Source organism: Peromyscus leucopus, chromosome 3 (genome assembly GCF_004664715.2).
Source record: "Peromyscus leucopus breed LL Stock chromosome 3, UCI_PerLeu_2.1, whole genome shotgun sequence".
NCBI classification, from domain to species: domain Eukaryota; kingdom Metazoa; phylum Chordata; class Mammalia; order Rodentia; family Cricetidae; genus Peromyscus; species Peromyscus leucopus.
Window position 1 is genome coordinate 57,057,897 of NC_051065.1, and position 20,808 is coordinate 57,078,704.

General features: G+C 46.0%; 1 long non-coding RNA gene across 1 annotated transcript; it reads left to right on the forward strand.

Annotated features, from left to right (window-relative positions):
• Positions 1-4,949: 4,949 nt before the first annotated feature.
• Positions 4,950-19,143, forward strand: LOC119087603. The gene is made up of 2 exons (XR_005091071.1): positions 4,950-10,720; positions 18,899-19,143. It is a non-coding gene; the product is annotated as an uncharacterized LOC119087603 (long non-coding RNA).
• The last annotated feature ends 1,665 nt before the right edge of the window (positions 19,144-20,808 follow it).

The window sequence follows — 20,808 nt, forward strand, 5'->3', positions numbered from 1 at the left end:
GCCTTTTCAATGCATCTCCGTATGCCTTCTCATTTGCAAGCCGAGACAGACCTCTTTTATCCCTCTGCTGTGTGCCCAAGAAAAGGTCATATGTTGATTTACAGTCACCTTTCATCTTAACTGCTTGATTTACCCTCACATGACTGGTGTGGCAGGTCAGCTATGACCCTTGTACAGAGAGGAGACTGAGGCACAAGGGTTCTGCAGGGAGCGGGGGCAGAGCTGGGCATGGCTCCACACGCCTGTCTCACCCTCATCGCCACCCGACTGCCTGGTAGAAATGGGAGGCTTTGGAGAGAGGCAGTGCTTATCCTCACGTGTACAATATGATCTTGGGACCAGACATGACACACCCTTCACTTGAGCCCCTTAAGGTCAGCAGGGGAAAGGCTACAGAGAAGGTGGGGTACGCTCAAGGCCGAGTCACACAAGTCAGATGCGTGGCTGAGAGTCTGTGACCATTTGGTGTGACCAAATCTTAGCGATTTCCAAGTCTTCCTTCCCACTGGTGGCTGGGTTAGGGGCTTTCAGTGAATCAGGGCCAGAGCTGGTGTTAATGGTTTTGCTCATGTGCTCACTGGCAAACCTCTGGATTTGGAATTAGTGGATGTTCCCATGTCAAGGGAAGATGAACAGTTAAAATAAATGTTATGGCCTCTGGCAGCAAAGCCCTGGTGGCTTGGGCTCAGGGTGGCTTAATAGAGCCCCCTCCCCAGGCTTGCCATTTACAAGCTTTGGGACCCACACCCTCACTGCATTGTCCCTCAAGACCCCCACATCTTTATGTGGAGCTGACTATGAATGTTCAGATTGTCACTCAGCATAACGGCCAGAGTAAGCGTTCCAAAGGTGTGTGCTGTGAGCATCTCTCAAGAGGACCCTTCCTCTACTTGTTCACTCCGGCCTTTCTCTGAGGAGACACGACAGAATTCCAACCAGTCAACCTAACCACCACCACATAGGACTCGGTCTCTCTATCTAGATCAGGGAAATTAAATGATTTGCCCAGGATCACGTAGCTGGTAAGCAGCAGAGCCAGATCCCTGCTTATCTCCTGAGCTAACATTGACTGAAGGCATCATGGGCAGCTGAGTGTGGCTTCCAGATGTGTGAGCACAGCTACCAAAGTGACACCAGCATCTGTGGTCTGGCCTGGCAAGTCCAGTGTCCCTAACATTTTGAAGCTGTGTTCTTCAAGAGGTGTCTATCTGGATGGGATCCTTCTTGTGCAATCCCCAAGCCCTGAGGGAAGTTACCTTAATCCAGTTTGCTCACGCAAGAACAGACTGGCCTCTCACGTCAGTGGGAACAGTGCTCATCTACTGCCCGGCCTTGCCACACGCATCCTGCTGTGGGTTACTGACTTCCTCCAGGCCCCAGCTTTGCTATCAGATTTGGAAGAAGTGCACAGAAGGGCAGTGTGTGGAAAAGCAGCATGAAGCATGCAGGGTAGGTTATAAAACAGGCATTTCCATGGCTGGTGGGCTGAGAGATGCTTAGAAGTCTATTCTTGCAAGAGGGTGGAGAGTCCGGTCACCCCAAGTGTGTGTTCTATGTGTTTTAAAGTTGTTTTGTTTTTTGTTTTTTGTTTTTAAGTGTTGTAGTACTTTAAAATTATTGCTAATTCAAAGTAACAATAATCCCAACTTACAGAAACATAGCTCTACTGTGTCCTCGCCCAAAGCGTGATTAGGTTGACTGGTAGTGGTTATGGGAGAATGGAAGCATGGTAGTACTTGGTGAGTGAAGAAGCCATTCTTGGGAGGCCTGGGCTTGCGGCTGAGGGCCACTGAAGGCGCCAGAGCCCACACTGTTTGCTGCCACTCCATCTTCTGTGTGTGTCCTGAAAAAAGAGCCACAGAGACACCCCACACACACCCCGCTTGTCCATCTCCCTGCTGGTCGACTACTTTGTTAACTCTGAGGCCATTCTCATGGTGAACATTCTCTTAAGGAGCTGGACTTGGTAAGGTGATAAAAACTGGGGTCGACTCAAGATCTCTGTGCATGTATGCACGCATGTGTGCCTGTGTGTACAGGCATGTTTTTATTGTATCTGTGTGTCTGCTTATATATATGTGCACATGTGAGTGCCTACAGAAGCCAGAGGAGGGCATTTGATCCCCTGGAGCGGCAGTTGTAAGCCACCTGTGTGCTGGGAGCTGATCTCAGACAAATCCCCTTCTGAGCCCATTCTCCAGCCCCCAAAAGTTTTATATATTGTAGACCTTTCAAACACATCTGTAATGAACATTGTCTCTTTCAGTTTGGTGCTTTGTTAGAGAACAAAAGTTTTTCTTAAGCTAGCCAAAGTTTTATTCCTCTTATTTTTTTTTTACATTTAGGTTTTTTTCTTCTTTGAAATGGGTTCTCCTGCTGTAGCCCAGCCTCTAGCACATTGTTAGATTATGACCCCTGTACTCCAGCAAGAGTGTGCTGTGAGGCTGAAGGAGGACAGCGCTAAGGAGACAGTAAACTCATTGTATTTAGTGACGCTGATAGAGCAGGCGATGAACAGCCAGGATGGGAAACTGGTCTGCACACGATGGTGATTTGCCATTACAGGGAGCAGTGTGAAGGATGCAGACCAAAGATTCCTGGAGCCTTGATGACACCTGAGTTTAAAAGCAAAGCCGTAAGAGAAAGTAGACGTCACGTGCACGCTGGCTTATTTCACAGTCTTGAACTGTTGTTTTCTCAGGTAGGACAACGTACTGTAGTTACATAGAAAAATGTCCTTTTTAAAAAATTAGAATCTCAATTTTTCTTAAGCAGTGTTATTGCCCCAGCTGCTGAGAGCAGAGAACCTGGCTGATCCGAACAAGAACCATGTACATGACATTTAGGTAATGATGTAAATTATATGTAGTTAGCAAATCTGAAGCAAAAATGCTCAGTTGTTGAATTCAGAAGCAACAAATTTAGGAATTGTTTTACTGTCATTGAAAGTTAATACCAAGTGGTCAGCCCTGAAATCATAAACATAAAAGTGACATTATGTAGACTGAGCAGGTTATATTCATGTATTTAGGGGAGGAAGAGAGCATGTATGTCTAACAGCATTTTCAAAACAGGCCATGAATTTTGAGAATGAACGGGAAGGGGGAAAATGATACTAAATATATTTTAATTGAGAACATTTTTTAAAAGTTATTTTTAAAAGGAAAGTTAACATTTTTACATCTGAAGTGTTCCCCAATAGTTTTTATTAAAAAGAATGTGGATGCTGTGGTTAGCAGGAGCCTTGGCACTCTAGAAGTATCCACAGCAGACTGCCTAGCAAGGCCGTGTCAAGAGGGAGAAAAGAGCTACACAAAAACGATCCAGTGTGCTGCTCACAGCTTTAATTTCAGCACTCAGGAAGCAGAGGCAGGCAGACCTCTGTGAGTTAAGAGGACAGCCTAGTCTACATACTGAGTGCCAGGACAGCCAGGGCTAGATAGTGAGACCCTGTTTAAAATAATAGCAGCAGTGATCATTTGTCAGAGACCTAAGACTCAAAGCTTTATTTCTGGGGGAGAATTGAAGGTTAAGGAAAGGCCTGAACTCACTGCTGCACTCTGAGAAATCCTGTTCTGGAGAGAAGGGGGCGGGATCTCAGACATCTGCCAGTCACTTGGCCTTTGAGCTGGCCCAGTTTCTGTGCTCTCGGAATCCCAGATTGTGCTCATTGGTGGAATCTAATGGAATGATCTGGAAGTAAAAAGTACCATCTCACTCGGCACCGTGCACATGGAAGCGCCCCTCAGTGTACCGAAGCTGCTGGTACCAAAACCTCGGGAGAGTTCAGGGCTCCGATGAAGGCTGCGTTTTCCATTTTGGGGGGAAGAATGTAGTGAGTGGCTGACACACCCCACCCCCAGCTGGGTGAAGCCAACACGTGAACGCCTGAAATTGGCAAGTAATGCGCAGACTGCAACTTTTCCCTTTGTAGGATGTCTGGAGATGGTTGGAAGAAGATGACAGCAGACGATAAAGCTCCTTCAGGAAGCTGGTTTCATATGGTGGTTTAGATTTAAATAGTGATTGTCTAGCACCATTTGAAATCAGTGTTCTTGGTGGAGAACTACTTCGCTGCCAGCCGCAGAGAGAGTGCTCCAGCCCCGAAGTACACAGCGTGGAAAACGGCCCACCAGAACCCGCTCAAGTCGCAGCGGGCCGCCCTAGCCCTGCTGACATCAGTGTTGTATAGAGCTAATTAGTCATCCCTTGTTAGGGATTTATACTTGTTTGTGTAGTAGTCTTCTCTGGAAGCAGACTCCATCGTGTCTGGATGAAGAGCCCTACAAGTGACCTTTCTGATCCACATGACCTCTTGTGACCCCTTAGAGGATGACTGATTTCTTTTGGTGTTCAGAGTCAATAGAATTTTCTAGCACCATCTGAAATCGGTTATAATGATTGGGGAAAAGCATCATGCAGCCACCCGACTGACACAAGAGTCATTTATTGCTGACTTGGGGACCACGGGTAAGAACTAAGAAAACAAATACCAAGAAACCCCGGGGTGCATTTTCTTCTATTAACTCGAGTTTCGTGACATGTATTACAGGAACAGCAAGTGATTAATTATTCATGTAGTGCTGGTGGTTCTATTTTAGAGAATTCGTTTACTACATTTTGGGTTTGGTGAAAACTATATAGAGAGGATAAAGGGCAAAACCCATGGCTGACCCAGCCAATTTGAGAGGAGCCGGGAGCAAGTTCAGGTACTTTAGAAGCCTCTGTTAGCTCACCTGGGGACGGTCATCCACCGGCCATTGCATGGTTAGCGCTCCACACTCGGGAAGGCTAACTAACTGGGCCCATGTCTGGGATGCAACTAAATTAACAGGCATAAAAATGAGTAGATCTGAAGGAAATGTGAAGAAGTGGGAGGTTCTACCCGAGCTTTATCCCGAAATGTCCGCCGGAAAGGGAGGGACACTTGGTTAAAAAAAAAAAAAAAAAAAAAAAAAAAAAAAAAAAAAACCACATTGACTTTTCTAGGTCCAGGAGCAGGAGTGAGGCCAGCTGCTACACCTCTCAGGTTAATACTTTCCTGCCCCAGGTGCTGTTGTCACCAACTGGTCCACCCACTGCCACATGAAGAGGCACCTTGAAGACCGCTCTTCTCTGCCCCCGAAAAGACCACACCCCCTAGCTGCATTCTCCTACCCACTTACTGCCTTTCAACCCCTGAAAAATCTCCCTGGAAATGTTGTCACCTCCAAGTAAAGACACGGTGTGGAGCTGAGACATTCTGTCCCCTGGGGCAAGGTGGACGAGCCACAGTTCACCACAAGGGTCCTTGGGACTGTTGTCTTTGCTGCTTCTGTTTCCTGAGTTCTCTCCACTCCAGGTCCCCGACATGTTGTTGCCCATGTGCTTTCTTCCCGCCGACTGGAGTCTGGCCCCGGGACTGCCTAGAACTTCTGAGGTCCTGTTGAGTGTCTCCTAGGTAGATCAGCGTGCTCTTCTAAACACACCTCTGCGCAGTATGCCAGAGCCACGTCCTTGGTCTCCAAAAAGCTGACTCCTCCTACACTACCCAGCTCAATCTGAGCACTCCCTCCTTACGCACATCCACCCTCAGCAAGCCTCATCTCTGCCCTCTCCTGAGAACTGTCCTTCAGATCCCTCCCTTTCCCCGGAACCCCCTGCATGGCTTCCTGGCCAGCTGTACCCTTCTGTTTCTCCAGCCTTATTTGTAAAACATGTCTCCTTTCTCCCTAGCCATTCAGGGAACTGTCTCAGCCCGGGACAGGCTGGTTGAGGCTCCCTCCCCAGCCTGCTCTACCACTCTTGTCTGCCCACTCTCTCTCAGGACCTAGCTTCTGAGCCTAGCTTGCTGCCAGGACACTCCAGGTTCGGAGTGTGTGTAGAGTGCCCCTCTGCCCAGAGGTGTCCTTCCCCCCTCCTCCTCCTCAGCCCAGGTCCTCCACCCCTCTCCTAAACCCTAGGTCACACGTGCTGGTCTGTGTGCTGCCGGCGGTGTCTTCACACTGGCATGGTGTCCCAGCAGAGCAGAGCTGATGGCTTCTGCCCTGGGCCCCTGAGAACCAGATGGGGGGCTTCAGGTTCTGCCTCAGGGCCTTCAGGTCCCAAGCTGCTTCTGTTAGGTGTGATCACTATGACTGGAAGGGAGGGCCTCCCGTGTACCAGGACTTTTAGAGAAAATTTGTCCCATGCTACAGCTGCTTGATCCTGGTATAGCAATCTCTGTGACAAACTCCCCCCGTGGGTATGTCCAGCCTTTTGACATTGCAAAGCAATGCTGTCATCTACAAAGTTCACATTAGAGAACGCAATGGAGTTGCAACAAACAATTTCGTAGGTTTTAAGTATACTTACAGTGTGGTGGGCAGCATCCGTACCTATTCTGGGGTGTGGGTGGCCCACACACCACAGGTTAGACACGCCTCAACTGTGGTATTTGTAGCATTTCCAAGTGGCACTTAACAATCTACATTCCCTTCTGGTTGAACTTTAACTAGACTTAAAAATGAGAAAAATCAGATGAATCATACAAGTGACTAAGCTTTGGGTAGATCTAAAAAGTCTTTAAGTGAGATGGGGTTTTAAATTTTTTTATTGTTCGACTGGCAGAAACCTGAAATTAACTGTAAAAAAAAAAATCCACAAATCAAATTTGAACTCTGAAATGAACAGACAAATCTGGGCGGCTGGAGTTTGCTTTGCTGTTGACTCTGAGGTCAGTCTGATTTTTAATAATTATACATCAAAAGAAGATACTGTGGAAAGGGGGGCATACCAAGAGGAGGGAAATTAAATTAATAAAAAAAATAGAGAACAAAACAGGAAGCTCCTTCACTAGGCTTTACTGCCCAGAACCCCAAATCCAAGTCTGTCCTGCTTCCGTGGGTCACAATGAAAAAGCAAGCTGCTGGCGTTGCCGAGGAACCCCAGCTCCTCACACTGCCCCACGTTCTGAGGTTAGTTCCTAGTTCATTCCTGTCGTGCCTGAATGAGATCGTGGCTATTCAGAACGATGGCACGACCTCTTACCCTGGCACTGCACGTCACCCGTCGGCATCCTGTGTAAATCAGAGGAATGTTTGCTGCTGAGGCCGAGAGCATCTTTTTTATTTAGCTGAAATTAAAATGGAATATACCAAAGACATAGAATCTATTAGAACTTTTACATTGTTTTTATTATTAAGATAAAACAACAGTTATAGAAACAGAGTTTTACCCTTTTAACCATTTTGGAATATATAATACAATGGCTTTTGAGCCATTCATGGTATTGTATACAACTGTCAGGTCAGCAAGGTCCAATTCTCCCGATCGCAAAAGAAAACCTGTACCCAGCAAGTCAGCATTCCTCATTCGCTCCTTCCTGATTCCTAGTAAAATCTCTAGAGTTGTATGTTCTGGACATTTCACGGAATCATACGCTCTGAGATTCTGTCTAGTTCTATTCACTTAGTGTGTTGTTTTCAAGGTTCACCCACATTGTAGTGTACATCCATACTCTGTTCTCTTTTCATGGCTGAATAATATTTCATTTATGGGCGTACCACAGTGTGTTTTTGTATTTACCAATATGGCATTTGAATTATGCTGCTGTTTTTTAAGTTTAATCTTTTAATGTCATTCGTGTGTTTCATGTTCACAGACAACACTGGATAGCACTGAACGTCACGGCAACAAGCCCTACCTATGCTTTCCCCGTAGCAGCCAGCGTCTTTAACTCTTTGGCCTGTGTCTACCCCACTCCACTTACCTTCACAGTTCAATTACAGACCAAGTGAAGTCAAGGACTAGTGAACAACCCTATTTCAAAAAACCAGGTGGACAACTGTCCTGAAGGACACCCAAGGTGAACCTAAGGTGCACATGCACACACACACACACACACACACACACACACACACACACACACACGCACACAGAAAAGGGACTGGTATCAGTAGTATGTAGAGATTTTTGTAGCCCACCCATACGGATTCACATCCTTTCAAAATCCTTATTTAAATTCTGAAATGAGTTGAGAATCATTTTCGAGTCTTAAGTTTCCATTCTCTCCTAATCCTGACTGTGAGGCTGTAACTTCCCTTCCAGCGTGTCCGGACAAGTGTGCGGTCACCATGTTGCGCTTTGTTTTCTCGGAGGCCAACTTCCTCCCACCCTGATCTGGATGAGTGCCTTTCTCTGCTGTCTGGTTCCCTTGCTTCCTCTCCTGGGCTAATATGTCCCAGATCCTGGGTTCTTTAACCCTCTTGACCCCAGTTCCCATGTGTGTGTGTGTGTGTGTGATTCAAAAATGTACACACATCCTTCCGCAGTCATCTGGGAAAGGCTGACTGCTGGGGCTTTGTTTTTCTTTAGGTTTACACTCTGTTGATATGAATTCCTGGTTTGGAAAAAGAAAATCACCGCAGACTTTCATTCTCTAGTGCTTTGCAGAGCTGATCTGGACTAGACCGTTCTCTCTCTCTCTGGAAGTAGGAGACTCAGTCTCTCTCTCTCTCTCTCTCTCTCTCTCTCTCTCTCTCTCTTTCTGCGCCGGGCATCATTCAGTGTCATGAACAGTGATTGATGTCTCTCCACTCCATTAAAAAACTTCTGCCATTTTAATCCCCTGGCCTTACCGCCGCCGCCCCCCACTTCCGCCCTGGCACCACCTTTTCCATGCCTCTCTGATCCACTCCTTTGACTTAACCTTTTCCTCATCTCCTTTCTGTCCCTGTGTTCTGTTTTCTGGAAAAAAGCCCCATGTCTTCTAAAACTTCACAGTGAGTGTTTATTTCTAATGTACTTCAGTATCTGAAAGATGGGTTTTTAATGTTTTTTCCCATGTGAAGTTTCAGAGCTATTTTGGGGGGTGTTGATTTCATTCTCATAACTTTCTGCCCGCTACTGAGTCTAATTCTTCCAGGTGCCTTGGGGTTTGGGGCTTTTGTGTTGTGGGTTTGCTTGGGTCTTGGACTCTTCATATTAGGGGTAGGTGTAGAATGTCAAAGGTCTCTGTCCACTGACAGGACTTTTCAGCTGGCCTACCTAATTGCAGCATGTATGCTAGATAGAACAATGGTCCTCTCATAGGAACAAAAAGAGGCCCCTGTCCTTGGGGCTGGAGAGATGACTCGGCAATTGAGAGCATGTACTGCTCTTACAGAGGCCCCGAATTTGGTTCCTAGTACCAATACCCATGTGTGGTAGCTCGCGACCACATGTAACCCCAGTTCCAGGGGATCCAACACCCTCTTCTGGCCTCCACAGGTACTCACATGGACATGCTTGTGCACAAACACACATACATAAGCACACAAGTTTGTGGGGTTTTTTAATCTTAAGAGAAAAAAAAAGTCCTTGTCCTAACTGAAAATGTGGCCTTACTTGGGCTTAGATGCGGTGAATGGGTCAGGCACCCTGAGATGGGACAGTATCCTGGCTGGCCTGGTCATACCAGGCCTTAAAAGCAGAGAGATGTGAGGATGGAGGCAAGTGGAGAGACCCAACACGGTTGGAGTAAGATGGGCCCAGGCAAGGAATGTGTCCTGTTCTGAGATGAGGAGGGTCAGACAGCAGAGTTCTCCCTGCAGCCTCCGGAAAGGCGCGGAGCTGCTGACGCCCGACTTTACCCAGTGAGACCTGCTGTTGACTTGGGAGGAGATGGCGCAGTTATATTCTTCAAAGACACTGGGTTTGTAGTGACTTGTCACTGAAAGGGTGTACAGCGCTGGTTTGTCGGCAGTGGAAGAGTCCCGAGCCATGGTTACCAGAGTTGGAATGGGCTTCATTAGAAGAGGGGATAGGACAGAGAGAGAAAGACCAAGAGAGCATGTGGGGGTGCTCGTCTGGCTTTTAGGCTTGGACGTAGTCACCTGCTGATGACGTAATAAGGACTAGATGAGACCCCTGGGCTGCGCATGTACAGAATCCTTACAGTCACAGCCGCTGTAAGAAAGTCATATTGTGTCTCAGTCTGCTGGATCCAGTAGGGTGCCTCCAGTGCCATTGCCTGCTTCTGAGTTCTTCAGTCTCCAACCAAGGGTTGCTTCGGTTAGCATAGGTCAGCCCAACTCTTCAGCTAGTACAAGAATAAAGCCTAGTGCCATGTCAGAGAGGTCCTGGAAGCTTCAGCCAGAGCCTTGGAGAAATTCTCACCCTTCTTGGGCCTGCATCATGGGAGCCAGAGGCTCCAGGAGTTCCAGGAAGTGGCAGAGTCTGTCCACCAGTGGCTGGCCGCTCAATGGAGGCAGGTAGATGGGACAATGGACTGCCACGTCTGGCCTTTGGAATAATAACTTTGATGTAGTCATTGTGCATCTGATTCAAGATTCTCCCACGGCCAAATGGTAGCCTGGAATCATATGGAGAAGGGGATCCTGGGAAATGTAGTTTCAGCCTTACAGGACAAGATGGAGGTGGTGAATGAGACCCAATCCTACACAGGGATGAGCCTGAATGTCAGATTCTAGAAGCCGAATTGAAGAGGGGGCAGCAAGTCCTACTGTTCAGAATGTGGATTTCTAATGAACCTCTTCTGTAGCCTGGCACTCAACACTCCCCTGGCTGTGCCCACTGTCTCCAAGAGCACATCATCTCTGCCTCAAGCTCTCTACAGAGTGAGATGTATTGGGGGTACTTGGGGAGAAACTAGAATTTAACTGAGCCTCTGTGCCTCTGTTCCAGAGACTTCTTCCAGTCCACCTGACTTCAAGACACTGCACCTCGCTCAGTTCCTGAGCCTTCCTGCCCTTCTGCACAGGTATGGGGTTCTTCCGAGGGGCTTTCCTCTCTGGGGTCTTCAGTATGGCCACTGTGTGCTGTGCTGTGCTGAATGCCATCTATGGCGGTCCAGCCTCTCTGCCTGTTTGTTAAAGCTTTGTCCACACATTTCTTCACTCTCCTTCTCTGTCCTACCTGTTACTCATGGTAGTAATCTCTTACGACCATGGCAGTAAAATTTTAAAGATTTTTTTTTTTTTTTTTTTTTTTTTGAGATTTCTGAGGTGTTTGAGGTTTTGCTGTGCAGCCCAGACTGGCATCTGACTCACAAAGATCCTCATGCCTCTGTCTTCTGATTGCTAGGATTAAAGGTGTGCGCCACCCCACCTGGCTGATTTATTGTTGTTGTTGATGATGTTATCATTCTGTATCTGTGTCTATTCGTGCAGTTGCCCTTAGAGGCCAGATGTATCTGATCTCCTGGAGCTGGAGTTAGGACAGTTGTGAGCTGCCCTACGTTGGTGCTGGGAAATGAACTTGGGTCCTCTGTGAGAAGTGTGTGCTCTTGACTTCTGAGCATCTTCCTGTCCTCAAAGTTAAATCTTAGGAGAAAACAGAAGGACCAGCCAGTTCCATCGTATTTGGCTGCAAGAGTTTTGTTTTGTCTTGTTTACGAGAGACAGTCTCACAGTCCAGCCCAGGCTGCCCTAGAAATCAAAACCCTCCTGCCTCAAGTCTCTGAAGTAGTAGGTTGACAGGTATACACCTCTGTCCTGGCTTTTGCTACAAGATTGTGCTGCGGGCCGCAGGAATATATCATAAGAACTCAGCTGGTTATGGCAAAGTCACTACCTGGAGGGATCAGGGAATTCCTCCAGAGGAAGCCAAATCCCAAGGAGTTTTGGGTGTTACTTGGCTTGTTATATATCAGCTGTATTCTGTTATGAAAATCATGTGTGCCTTCATAGTTTTTCCAATTGACTTTCTCCTAAGAAGGACTAACAGTGTAGACTGATCACTCTCTGGACATACACATTCCAGGTATTTGGAGAACAGCCTCAGGAAAGGCTTTCTCTGGAATCAGATTATCTATCTCCTTGGCCACTTTCAAGGACTACAGGAAACACCACCCAGGTGGGCGCCCATTGTTAGTCCCAGGTGGACTAACAATGATAACAGCCCACATGCAAGTCTCCTGACTTATAGTAAATTCCACAAGGGGACACCGCCTAGGAGAGGTGGACGTTAATAGCTTTACACAATTTAGCTCGGACCCTCCCTTTTATATACCGGGACTTCCAGGGCACAGGAAGAGAAGAGAGAAGAGAATGGAAGAACTAGATGGGTAAGAACTTGAGAGGAATGAACTGAGATGGGAAGAACTAGATTGTAGAACTAGAAGAGAGGACAAGAGGAACGAGATGGAAGATGAGGAAGAGCCAGATGGGGAAGAACAAGATGAGGAAGAGCCAGATGAGAGAGAAGGAGACGGGAGAGGAGCTGATAGGAGAAAGAACTAGATAGATGAGAACCCAGAAAGGACAGAACTAGATGAAGGAATTAAGGTAGAACATAGAGGGGATCGCAGACAAGTATAGAGAGAAATCAGGCTAAAGATGACCTAAATATGAGAGCAGAATATAAGCTTGTAACTGTCACAGAATAATAAAGTATATGGACTAAGGAGTTTCGTGTACATAGATTCATTTCATTTCATCAAAGATTATCAGCTGGTTGTAGATTCTTCCCGGACCCTGGGAGGGGACTATTGAGGGGCTGGACCCCCATAGTCCCCGTTAAGATTGTCTTTATTACACACATTTATTGAGTTTTACAATTACTAATATAGCTTTCCCATGTCACTATACACATTAAAATGCCCATCTTTCAGTTTTCACTCATGTAATCTTTATTTACATGACTAATATTCCATAAAAGCTCTGTACTGATGAGTCCTGTGTCGGCTTCTACTGCTTTCTCTTAGAGGATCTTTGCAAACTAGAGTAACACTCTTAAGGAACGTGTACTGGGAATATCATTATTCCCAAAATCCAAGATAATTCCAAATAGCTCATGGTGTCCATTGCCCTGAAGACATTGTTCTGTTTTTTGTTTTTTTTTTTTTTGTTCTGTTGTTTTCCTGCTCTGTGTGAACTTAGGATGCCTTAGTTGACTTCTTGGCTGAAATCAGCTTCCCTGAGATTTTCATATCTCTGTTCAGTTGTATTCCCAAATCCTGGATGATGAGTAAGAAAGTTTTTCTAATTCTTTTCTCCCTCTTCCTCCCTCTCCTCTGCCCCCCCCACCTCCCCAGCTCTCTCTTGGTCTGCTTTCCTCACTCCATGAGAACATGGCTTGCTTCACACCGATAGGTATTTGAGATGAATAGCATCTTTAGACATGAGCCCAGATGCAGCCATCCTATCATTTTACTTTCATGGAGCCCAGTTCCCTCATCTCTAAAATAAACTGGTCGCATTGGAGAGTCTCTTTTATGACTAATGAAAAGTATGGCCCTGTTAGGGTTTTAGTGTAAAATGTTCCACCCAGGGTCATGTTTTGAATGCTCGATCCCCAGCATGTTACATGTGTTGAAGGCTATGGAGCTGCTGGGGTATGGTACCTGACTGGCCAAAGTAGGCATTAGGAGGACCTCTGAAGGCTGTACCCACCCCAGGTTCCATCCTACACTGCTTACCTTCTGGTCTGGACCATGTGAACAGCTGCTACCTTGCACTCAACTGCCACAGTTGGAACTGCAGCCAACACTGTGTCTTCTCTGCTATGACAGTCGAAGCTTCTAGAGCCATGAGCCAATATAAACCTTTCTTCTCTTGGATTACTTACATCAAAGATCTTGTCATAGCACCAAGAAAAGTAACTAATACAGCCCATTACAAATACACATCTGTCTTTGGCTGAATAGTTCAGAAGGGTCAGACATGCAATGCCTCCCTGTCCACAACCCTTCACAGGGGTTCATACCATAGCTCAGAGCCCATGGCCCATGGCATCTCTGAGGCCATCTTTAGATCTAAAGGTATGACTCTCAGTATATATGTGTAGCTGAACGTTTTTCTGTGTCCTGCCCAGTCTGCAGCTGCTCAGACCCAAATAAACACACAAAGGCTTATATTAATTATGAACTGTATGACCTATGGCTCAGGTTTCTCACTAGCTAGCTCTTACATCTTAAATTAACCCATTTCTATAATTCTATACTTTGCCACATGGCTTGTGGCTTACCAGTACTTTATATCTTGCTTCTCCTGGCGACAGCTAGCAGCATCTCTCCACTCTGTCTTTCTCCTTCCTCTTTCTCTAGTTAGAATGTCCCGCCTAACCTTATTCTGCCTCACCATTGACCAAACAGCTTTATTTATTAACCAATCAGAGCAACACATATTCACAGCATACAGAATGACATCACCCATCATTTCTCCTTTTCTTTCTATTCAAAAGGAAGGTTTTAACTTTAACATAGTAAAATTACATATAACAAAACAGTTATCAAGCAAGAATTGCAGTTATAATGTCTAGTCTATTTGTATTTGGCAAAATTAAAGAAGATACCCTATCTATCTTATATTTGTGAGTCTAAGGTTTCATATCTACCTTATCTGTTATCATAAACAAGGAAAACCATAATTATAACTATCTAGTCTTCAACTATATCAAAGACCTCAGAAGGATACAATATTATCTAAGTAAACAAGAAGAGCATTGTAAGCAACTTCCAAAAATCTAGAATGAAAGAGACAGCTGGCTACCTGGACAGTCATTCAAAGTTCCTCAGCAACATTGGGGCATCCATCTTCAGCCCATAGGCCTAGCCTCTCAGGCACTTCTTCCTGTGTCTTGTAGAATGTCTGGCAGTTTCTTCTGTGAAGCAGGAACTGAAGGACCATCTCGCCTCACAAAGTTTAGTGGTCACCTCCCTATGGGTCCTGCATGTCCAGTTTATACAACATATTATCAGCAGTCCAGGCAAAAGCAATTTCTTGCCCAAATGGCTATTTTTGCCAAGAAGAAGATAAACTCCATATGGAGTGTCTTCGATGTCCATCCTCCTCTCTGATGTAAATCAGTGCTGCCAGGAGCAGACGTGTCTCATTGTCCAGAAAGTCTAAGTTTTTAAAACATTTTAAATGTCATATTCTGTAGGTCTTTGAAATGTTTGAAGATGACCTGTCTATTTAAAATATATCTCTGCTTGACCTTGAAAAACATACCTAATATGACTATAAGTTTAATTACCATGGATGACTATTAATCTGTATTTCTTAATTATACATTACAATTTCAAATGAGCTTGACAAACAATACCTTAAATGAGAGTAGAAATATACATACAGTATAACAAAATTAACTTTAAATTTGTATCAATAAACTAAAATCTATACCAATGTAAAACATTTTAAACAAGTTGCTCTTTAAAAGTAGGTTCAACAATCCATCCTTTTATCCTATCTTATCTATATCCTATATTTTTATATCATATCCCCCTTTCTTCTTTTAGAAAGATACTATGACCAATAACAATTTGTAACCAACAACCTAAACAAAGACAAATATCCATAATCCATTTTTTGGGAATGTGGGTATAGTTTTCTAGGCTACTTCCTGCCGATAAAGGGTGCTGTATTCTCAGGGGGATCCTGAGAAAATTAAGAATTATGATCAAGTCCTGACTGGAGTAGTCTGTAATGTTGTATTTTCTGAGCCAGTTGCCTTGAAGCTGTTTTTGGATGTTGGATCATCTGGGCCTCTCAGGGGGTCTTCCTTGATCAAACCATATCAGCCTGAAAGCAATCCATAGGTTCTCATCTTCTGTGGAAACAAAAGCAGAACCTCTTTTCCAAAGCAACTTAGACATAGATTTTGAAATCAAGATATCTTTTATATATATATTTAACATAATGATTTAACTCAGCAGCTTTTACAATCAAATGTCTCTCTGCAGTTAAAAATCCCAAAGACAATATAATCCAGACTCTGTGTGATATCCATCTTTATGTGGCTTATTTTTATATTACTTTTACTTTCTCTTTAAAGACTTTATTTTTTAAAACTTTCTATTTCTTTATATAACTGTCTATATTCCTTTTCCTCTCTCTTTCAAGCCTACATACATTTTTACACATACTGTAAACTGTGTAGGGTTTATCTCATCTGACTCTGTCTTATTCTGACTCTATAATCCTTTTATGGCCAGGAGAGACTTTAAACTGCTAAACTGAGTGGCCAGGACGAAAAGCAGCAGCCTTGGCTACTGACTCTGCCCATTTCAGCTTTTCAACATGGTGGAGCTCTGGCCATGCATACCATCAACTCTCGGAAGCAGTGGGTCTCTGCCTCCATTAAAGCAGCGTGTAGCCCTGAAACTTTTTTTTTTCTGTACTAGCAAAAGCTAAATCTGTCACACAGTGCGCTGTGTGGCTTGGAGATGCCATTGTGTACTGCAGCAGAAATCCACCATGCTGTACTCAAGCCTGAATGTTGCAGTGTCTTGCCGTCACATGAGTCTTGAAGCAGAAACCTGTTTGGGGCTCCATTTAGAATCGCTTATTAAGTATTCTCAGGTGTCAGGTGGAAACTCAAACCAACACATTGAGCACCAAATGTAGCTGAACATTTTTCTGTGTCCTGCCCAGTCTGCAGCCACTCAGACCGAATAAAACACAGAGGCTTATATTAATTATGAACTGTATGACCTATGGCTCAGGCTTCTAGCTAGCTCTTATATCTCAAATTAACCCATTTCTATAAATCTATACTTTGCCACATGGCTTGTAGCTTACTGGTCCTTTTACATCTTGCTTCTCCTAGTGGCGGCTAGCAGCATCTCTCTGCTCTTTCTCCTTCCCCTCTCTCTAGTTAGAATGTCCCACCTAACCTTATTCTGCCTCACTAATGGCCAAACAGCTTTATTTATCAACCAATCAGAACAACACATATTCACAGCATACAGAATGACATCACCCATCACATATGAAGTTAATAGATCTGAAGGATGACTTTATATGCCAGAGTTTGTAAAATATTCTAAAGTGGTTTTCGGTGTCCTATTATGAAGAAAACAGAAAAAGTCAAGGAGCCTGAGTGTTAGTGTGAATCCAGTCCATTGAAGTCAAGGATCCTGAGTGTTAGTGTGAATCCAGTCCATTGAAGTCAAGGAGCCTGAGTGTTAGTGTGAATTCAATCCTTCGAAGCCAAGGAGCTTGGCGTTCCATGTGGCTTGTGGTTGTTTTAGAGCCCTGGCAGCATGGCTAGTGAGAGGAGAGCGGAGACACCCTTCCGTTGGCTCACTGTGGCGAGAGGGCCAGAACTCCGGCATATGCCCAACCAGCAGTTACTCAGCCGGGTCTAAGCAGTGGCCTCCCGACCTGGCACACTTCTTGCTGATGATTTTGACTATTGTTGAGATTACAAGCCAACCCACAGACTGCACCATGGTATTGCTGTGTGCTCCAGATGCCCTTCTGGGCTTCTGATCTTTATTTCTAGCCTTTCAGAACCTGAAGGGCAGTGTGGCTTCTGGGGTCACATGCATGCCAGGGTAAGAGGCAAAGTGATATCTTTGGGACTGCAGACAAGCAGTTGATAACAGAGCTGTTTTCTCCAGTACAGGTAAAGCCAGGGAAGGAAGGGGACACCGTGGATTCTCTACTAGCCATCTTCTAAGGGCCTGGGGCAGTCCTATAGTAACCCTGGATCTGATGTGGTCTCAGATCAAGTCCTAGGTTGTTAAATTGTCTTCATCTGTCTGAGGCTGCTGGGAACTCCAGAGTAACACCTCGGAAGGCATGCTTCAGAATGCTGGTGCCCTCTTCAACAGTGGTGTCAAGCTTACTTGCCTCAGTAACTTAGTGTCCCTCTTAGCTTCTTTTCAGACTAAATGGCAAGACCATCTTACACAAAATACTCATGACCGGAAGAGCTTAGGGAGGAATATTTGTATATATGTAATGAAAGTCTTGTGGATGAGATTCAAGTCAATGCCCAACATTGGTTTGTTTCATGTGTGTGTGTGTGTGTGTGTGTGTGTGTGTGTGTGTGTGTGTGTGTGTGTGTGTATACCTATACACACAGCCCGAAGGTGATCTCACACATTAGTTTGTTTCGTGTGTGTGTGTGTGTGTGTGTGTGTGTGTGTGTGTGTGTGTACGTACCTATACACACAGCCTGAAGGTGATCTCATACATTAGTTTTAAAGCAACTGTTTTACTGCAGCCCACCACACAAGGTGGGGTGTGGAATTTTCCACTTGAGGCACCCTGTGGGTTCTCATCCATGGCTGCCTGGGGGCATTTTGGATTTCAGATTAGGGGTGCTCCCTATGTATGGACTTGAGTCTGCAGAGTAAAAGTTACTCCATAAGGTACTTCGCTCAGATGGCAGCTCTACCCGTGATTGGTCACCCTTTGCCAAGAGGCTGAGGGGTACATGAGCATGTCCTGGGACTTCTGAGAGTTGGAAAGAAACTCTCGCAGCCTCCTTAGTCTACAGAGGAAACAATGGATGGGCACCTTTGCAGAGAACTCACTGGCATCAGCGCTGCCTTGGTATGTGGGTGCGGCCAGAGAGCATTGGGCCAAACTGTGTTGACTTGTTGTGCCAGGGCCGACCCCTCTAAGGCCAGAGGAGACACCTGGGGCAGTGGGCACACAATGCCTCCTCCCGAAGGTGTAGGAACTCAAAGGTAGACCAGGAGCTTGTTCACTGAAGTCATGGGGGAAGTCCAAGAGAAAACTGGAGAATGGTGGCATGCCTACCACCCCTGCGATCGCTGCCTCAGAAACAACGTCCAGGAAACTATGGCCTACTACCAACCTGTACCAACCCGAACATGTTGGACACCACCCGCTATGGGTTGGGCAGAAGATGGCGTGGGCCTGGCAGAGGTTGAGTCACCAGAACTGTGCCAAAGGCTTGATGTGGCAGGAGGTGACATGACAGAGGCCCTGGAGTGTGCCAGTTGGGTGCCAGCCGTCTTAGCTGTTAGAACTGGTCTTCGAAAAAGGGATGGCCCTTGGGTATGCTTTTAAAGGAGGCATTTTCCCTGTGTGCAAACAGCCGCCTCTCTGCAGGCTCCCTTCCTGTGACTGAATAAGCCAGAGGACAAGGCTGAGGAGAGGGAGGAGGAGACGCAGGAAGGCCTAGAACGGATGAGACACTGAGCCGTGGTCTAACCCTTCTTCGCTTGTTTTCTGTGCAGGTCAGGAGACAACGGTAGAACTGAGGAGCAGAGAGGCTGAGAGGAAACAGCAACAATCCAGAGATCCAGAACCCAAGCAGCAGGCAAGCGATGAGTCTCCAGACAAATTTGAAATGGCTTTGGAAGGGGTCCTGATGCCACATTGACTGGGCATCAGCAACCACTGGCCTGATTTCCCCCTCATAGATGGCAGAGTCAAGAGTAGCACCCCATTAAGGCTGCATAATGAACGTATGTAACAAGAAGGCTCATGATTTGGCCGCTGATCTTTTAACTGAGGCTGTTCTAGTGAGGATAGGCTGGGTTCTAGGTCCCTGGTGGGGGTTGGGGGCTTTTCTGAGCTCACACCTTTGCTCCCATATCATGTGGGGTCTGCCATGTGTCCCAAAGGACCCAAGACTAGTGATTATCCCTTTACCTTCTTCTGTATGACATCAGTCCATAGACATGGCCAACTCTCGTTCACATTAGGTAGCCCAGAAGTAATGTGTTGAATAGAGCCTTCTGAGCATCCACACTGAGCAGTGTGCAGACACGCAGACACTAGACACTGAGAGAGGCCCGGAACCCTGCTCCTCAGGCCATTCCCAGGCCCTGGCGGAAGCTGTTACACTGATCACAAGTGCTTTATTTTCCTGCTGGAGAATTTAGTAGGTAGAATGCTTTCCCTAGCACACACTCATGCACAAGGCCCTGGGTTCAAGCACTCCATATACCAAGTATGGTGGTACATGCCTGTTGGTGAAGAGATCCCAGGAGGTCTGGGAGTGAGGAGTTAATCCTGATACTCACCTAGGTCAGCCAGAGGAAAGGCTCCTGGCATGGCAGGCACCTCCTAGACACATTCCTGAGTGTCCCTTTGTTCACACCTCCCCCGCATTCTAATCTCTACTTGTGTTTGGGCACAGTGGTGGAGATGGTACTATAGTTTGTGTCCATGGAGCAGATTAACCACACTTTGCCTCAACCTGCCCATGATTAGGCATCCACGCCCTTGTTGGCAGTCCTCGGAGGGACAGATGCAATCCAGGAGACACTCGGCGAGAGTCATGACCAGGACATCATGGCAAAATGGAATTCATTTCTAAAACTAAACCCGTCAACTCAGATATGTGTGTGTGTGTGTGTGTGTGTGCGTGTGTAAATGTCCCTGTACCAATAAACATGCATGGGCACACATAACAAACACCGTTAAAGCCAAATACATCTTCCTGTAGGTGGAGGTCAAGATCGGAGCTCAGAACTCACAAATATTTCTCTGGTTACTTTTCAGGGCACATGGCATCTCTGACCACACACCTCATCCTTACTGTTTTCTCACCTAGCAGACTGTAAATCTTTTTTCTGTCTTTGAAACAGTGTAGTTCAGGCTGGCCTGGAACTCACTATGTGGGCCAAAGTAGCCTGGAACTCTGGGATCCCTCCGCTCTGACCTCCTGAGTACTGGGATTAAAGGCACATGCCACCATGCCCTGCTGTCTATAAACCTCTTAGCATAGGGTCTCTTCACATACAGGGTACGGAGTGCTATTTCCCACACACTTAGTCTCCCGAGTCCACATCTGTGGAGTGTCAGCGGTGAAGCCGTCAACACTGGAAAGCAGGTTTAGAGGCCACCGTGTGAGGAACCGTGGCGTGCCTATTGTCATTCTCCACACATGGAAAAACAATACTGTGCTGGCCTGCCCGCAGTTTGCTCTGCAGCCAGGGTGCATTCTGACTGTTCAAAACACTACTTAGTTTAGATGACGCTTAGGCACTGGGGATTTTAGAGAAAACAATTCCCTTGTGTCTTGTTCCTCTAACGGAGATCAGAGAATAGAGGCACTCAATTACTTAAATAGGCAGTTGGTGGGGTTCTAGCAGTGAGGATAGGCGTGTGCTCTGCTCTCCCGAATCTCCCGGCACTC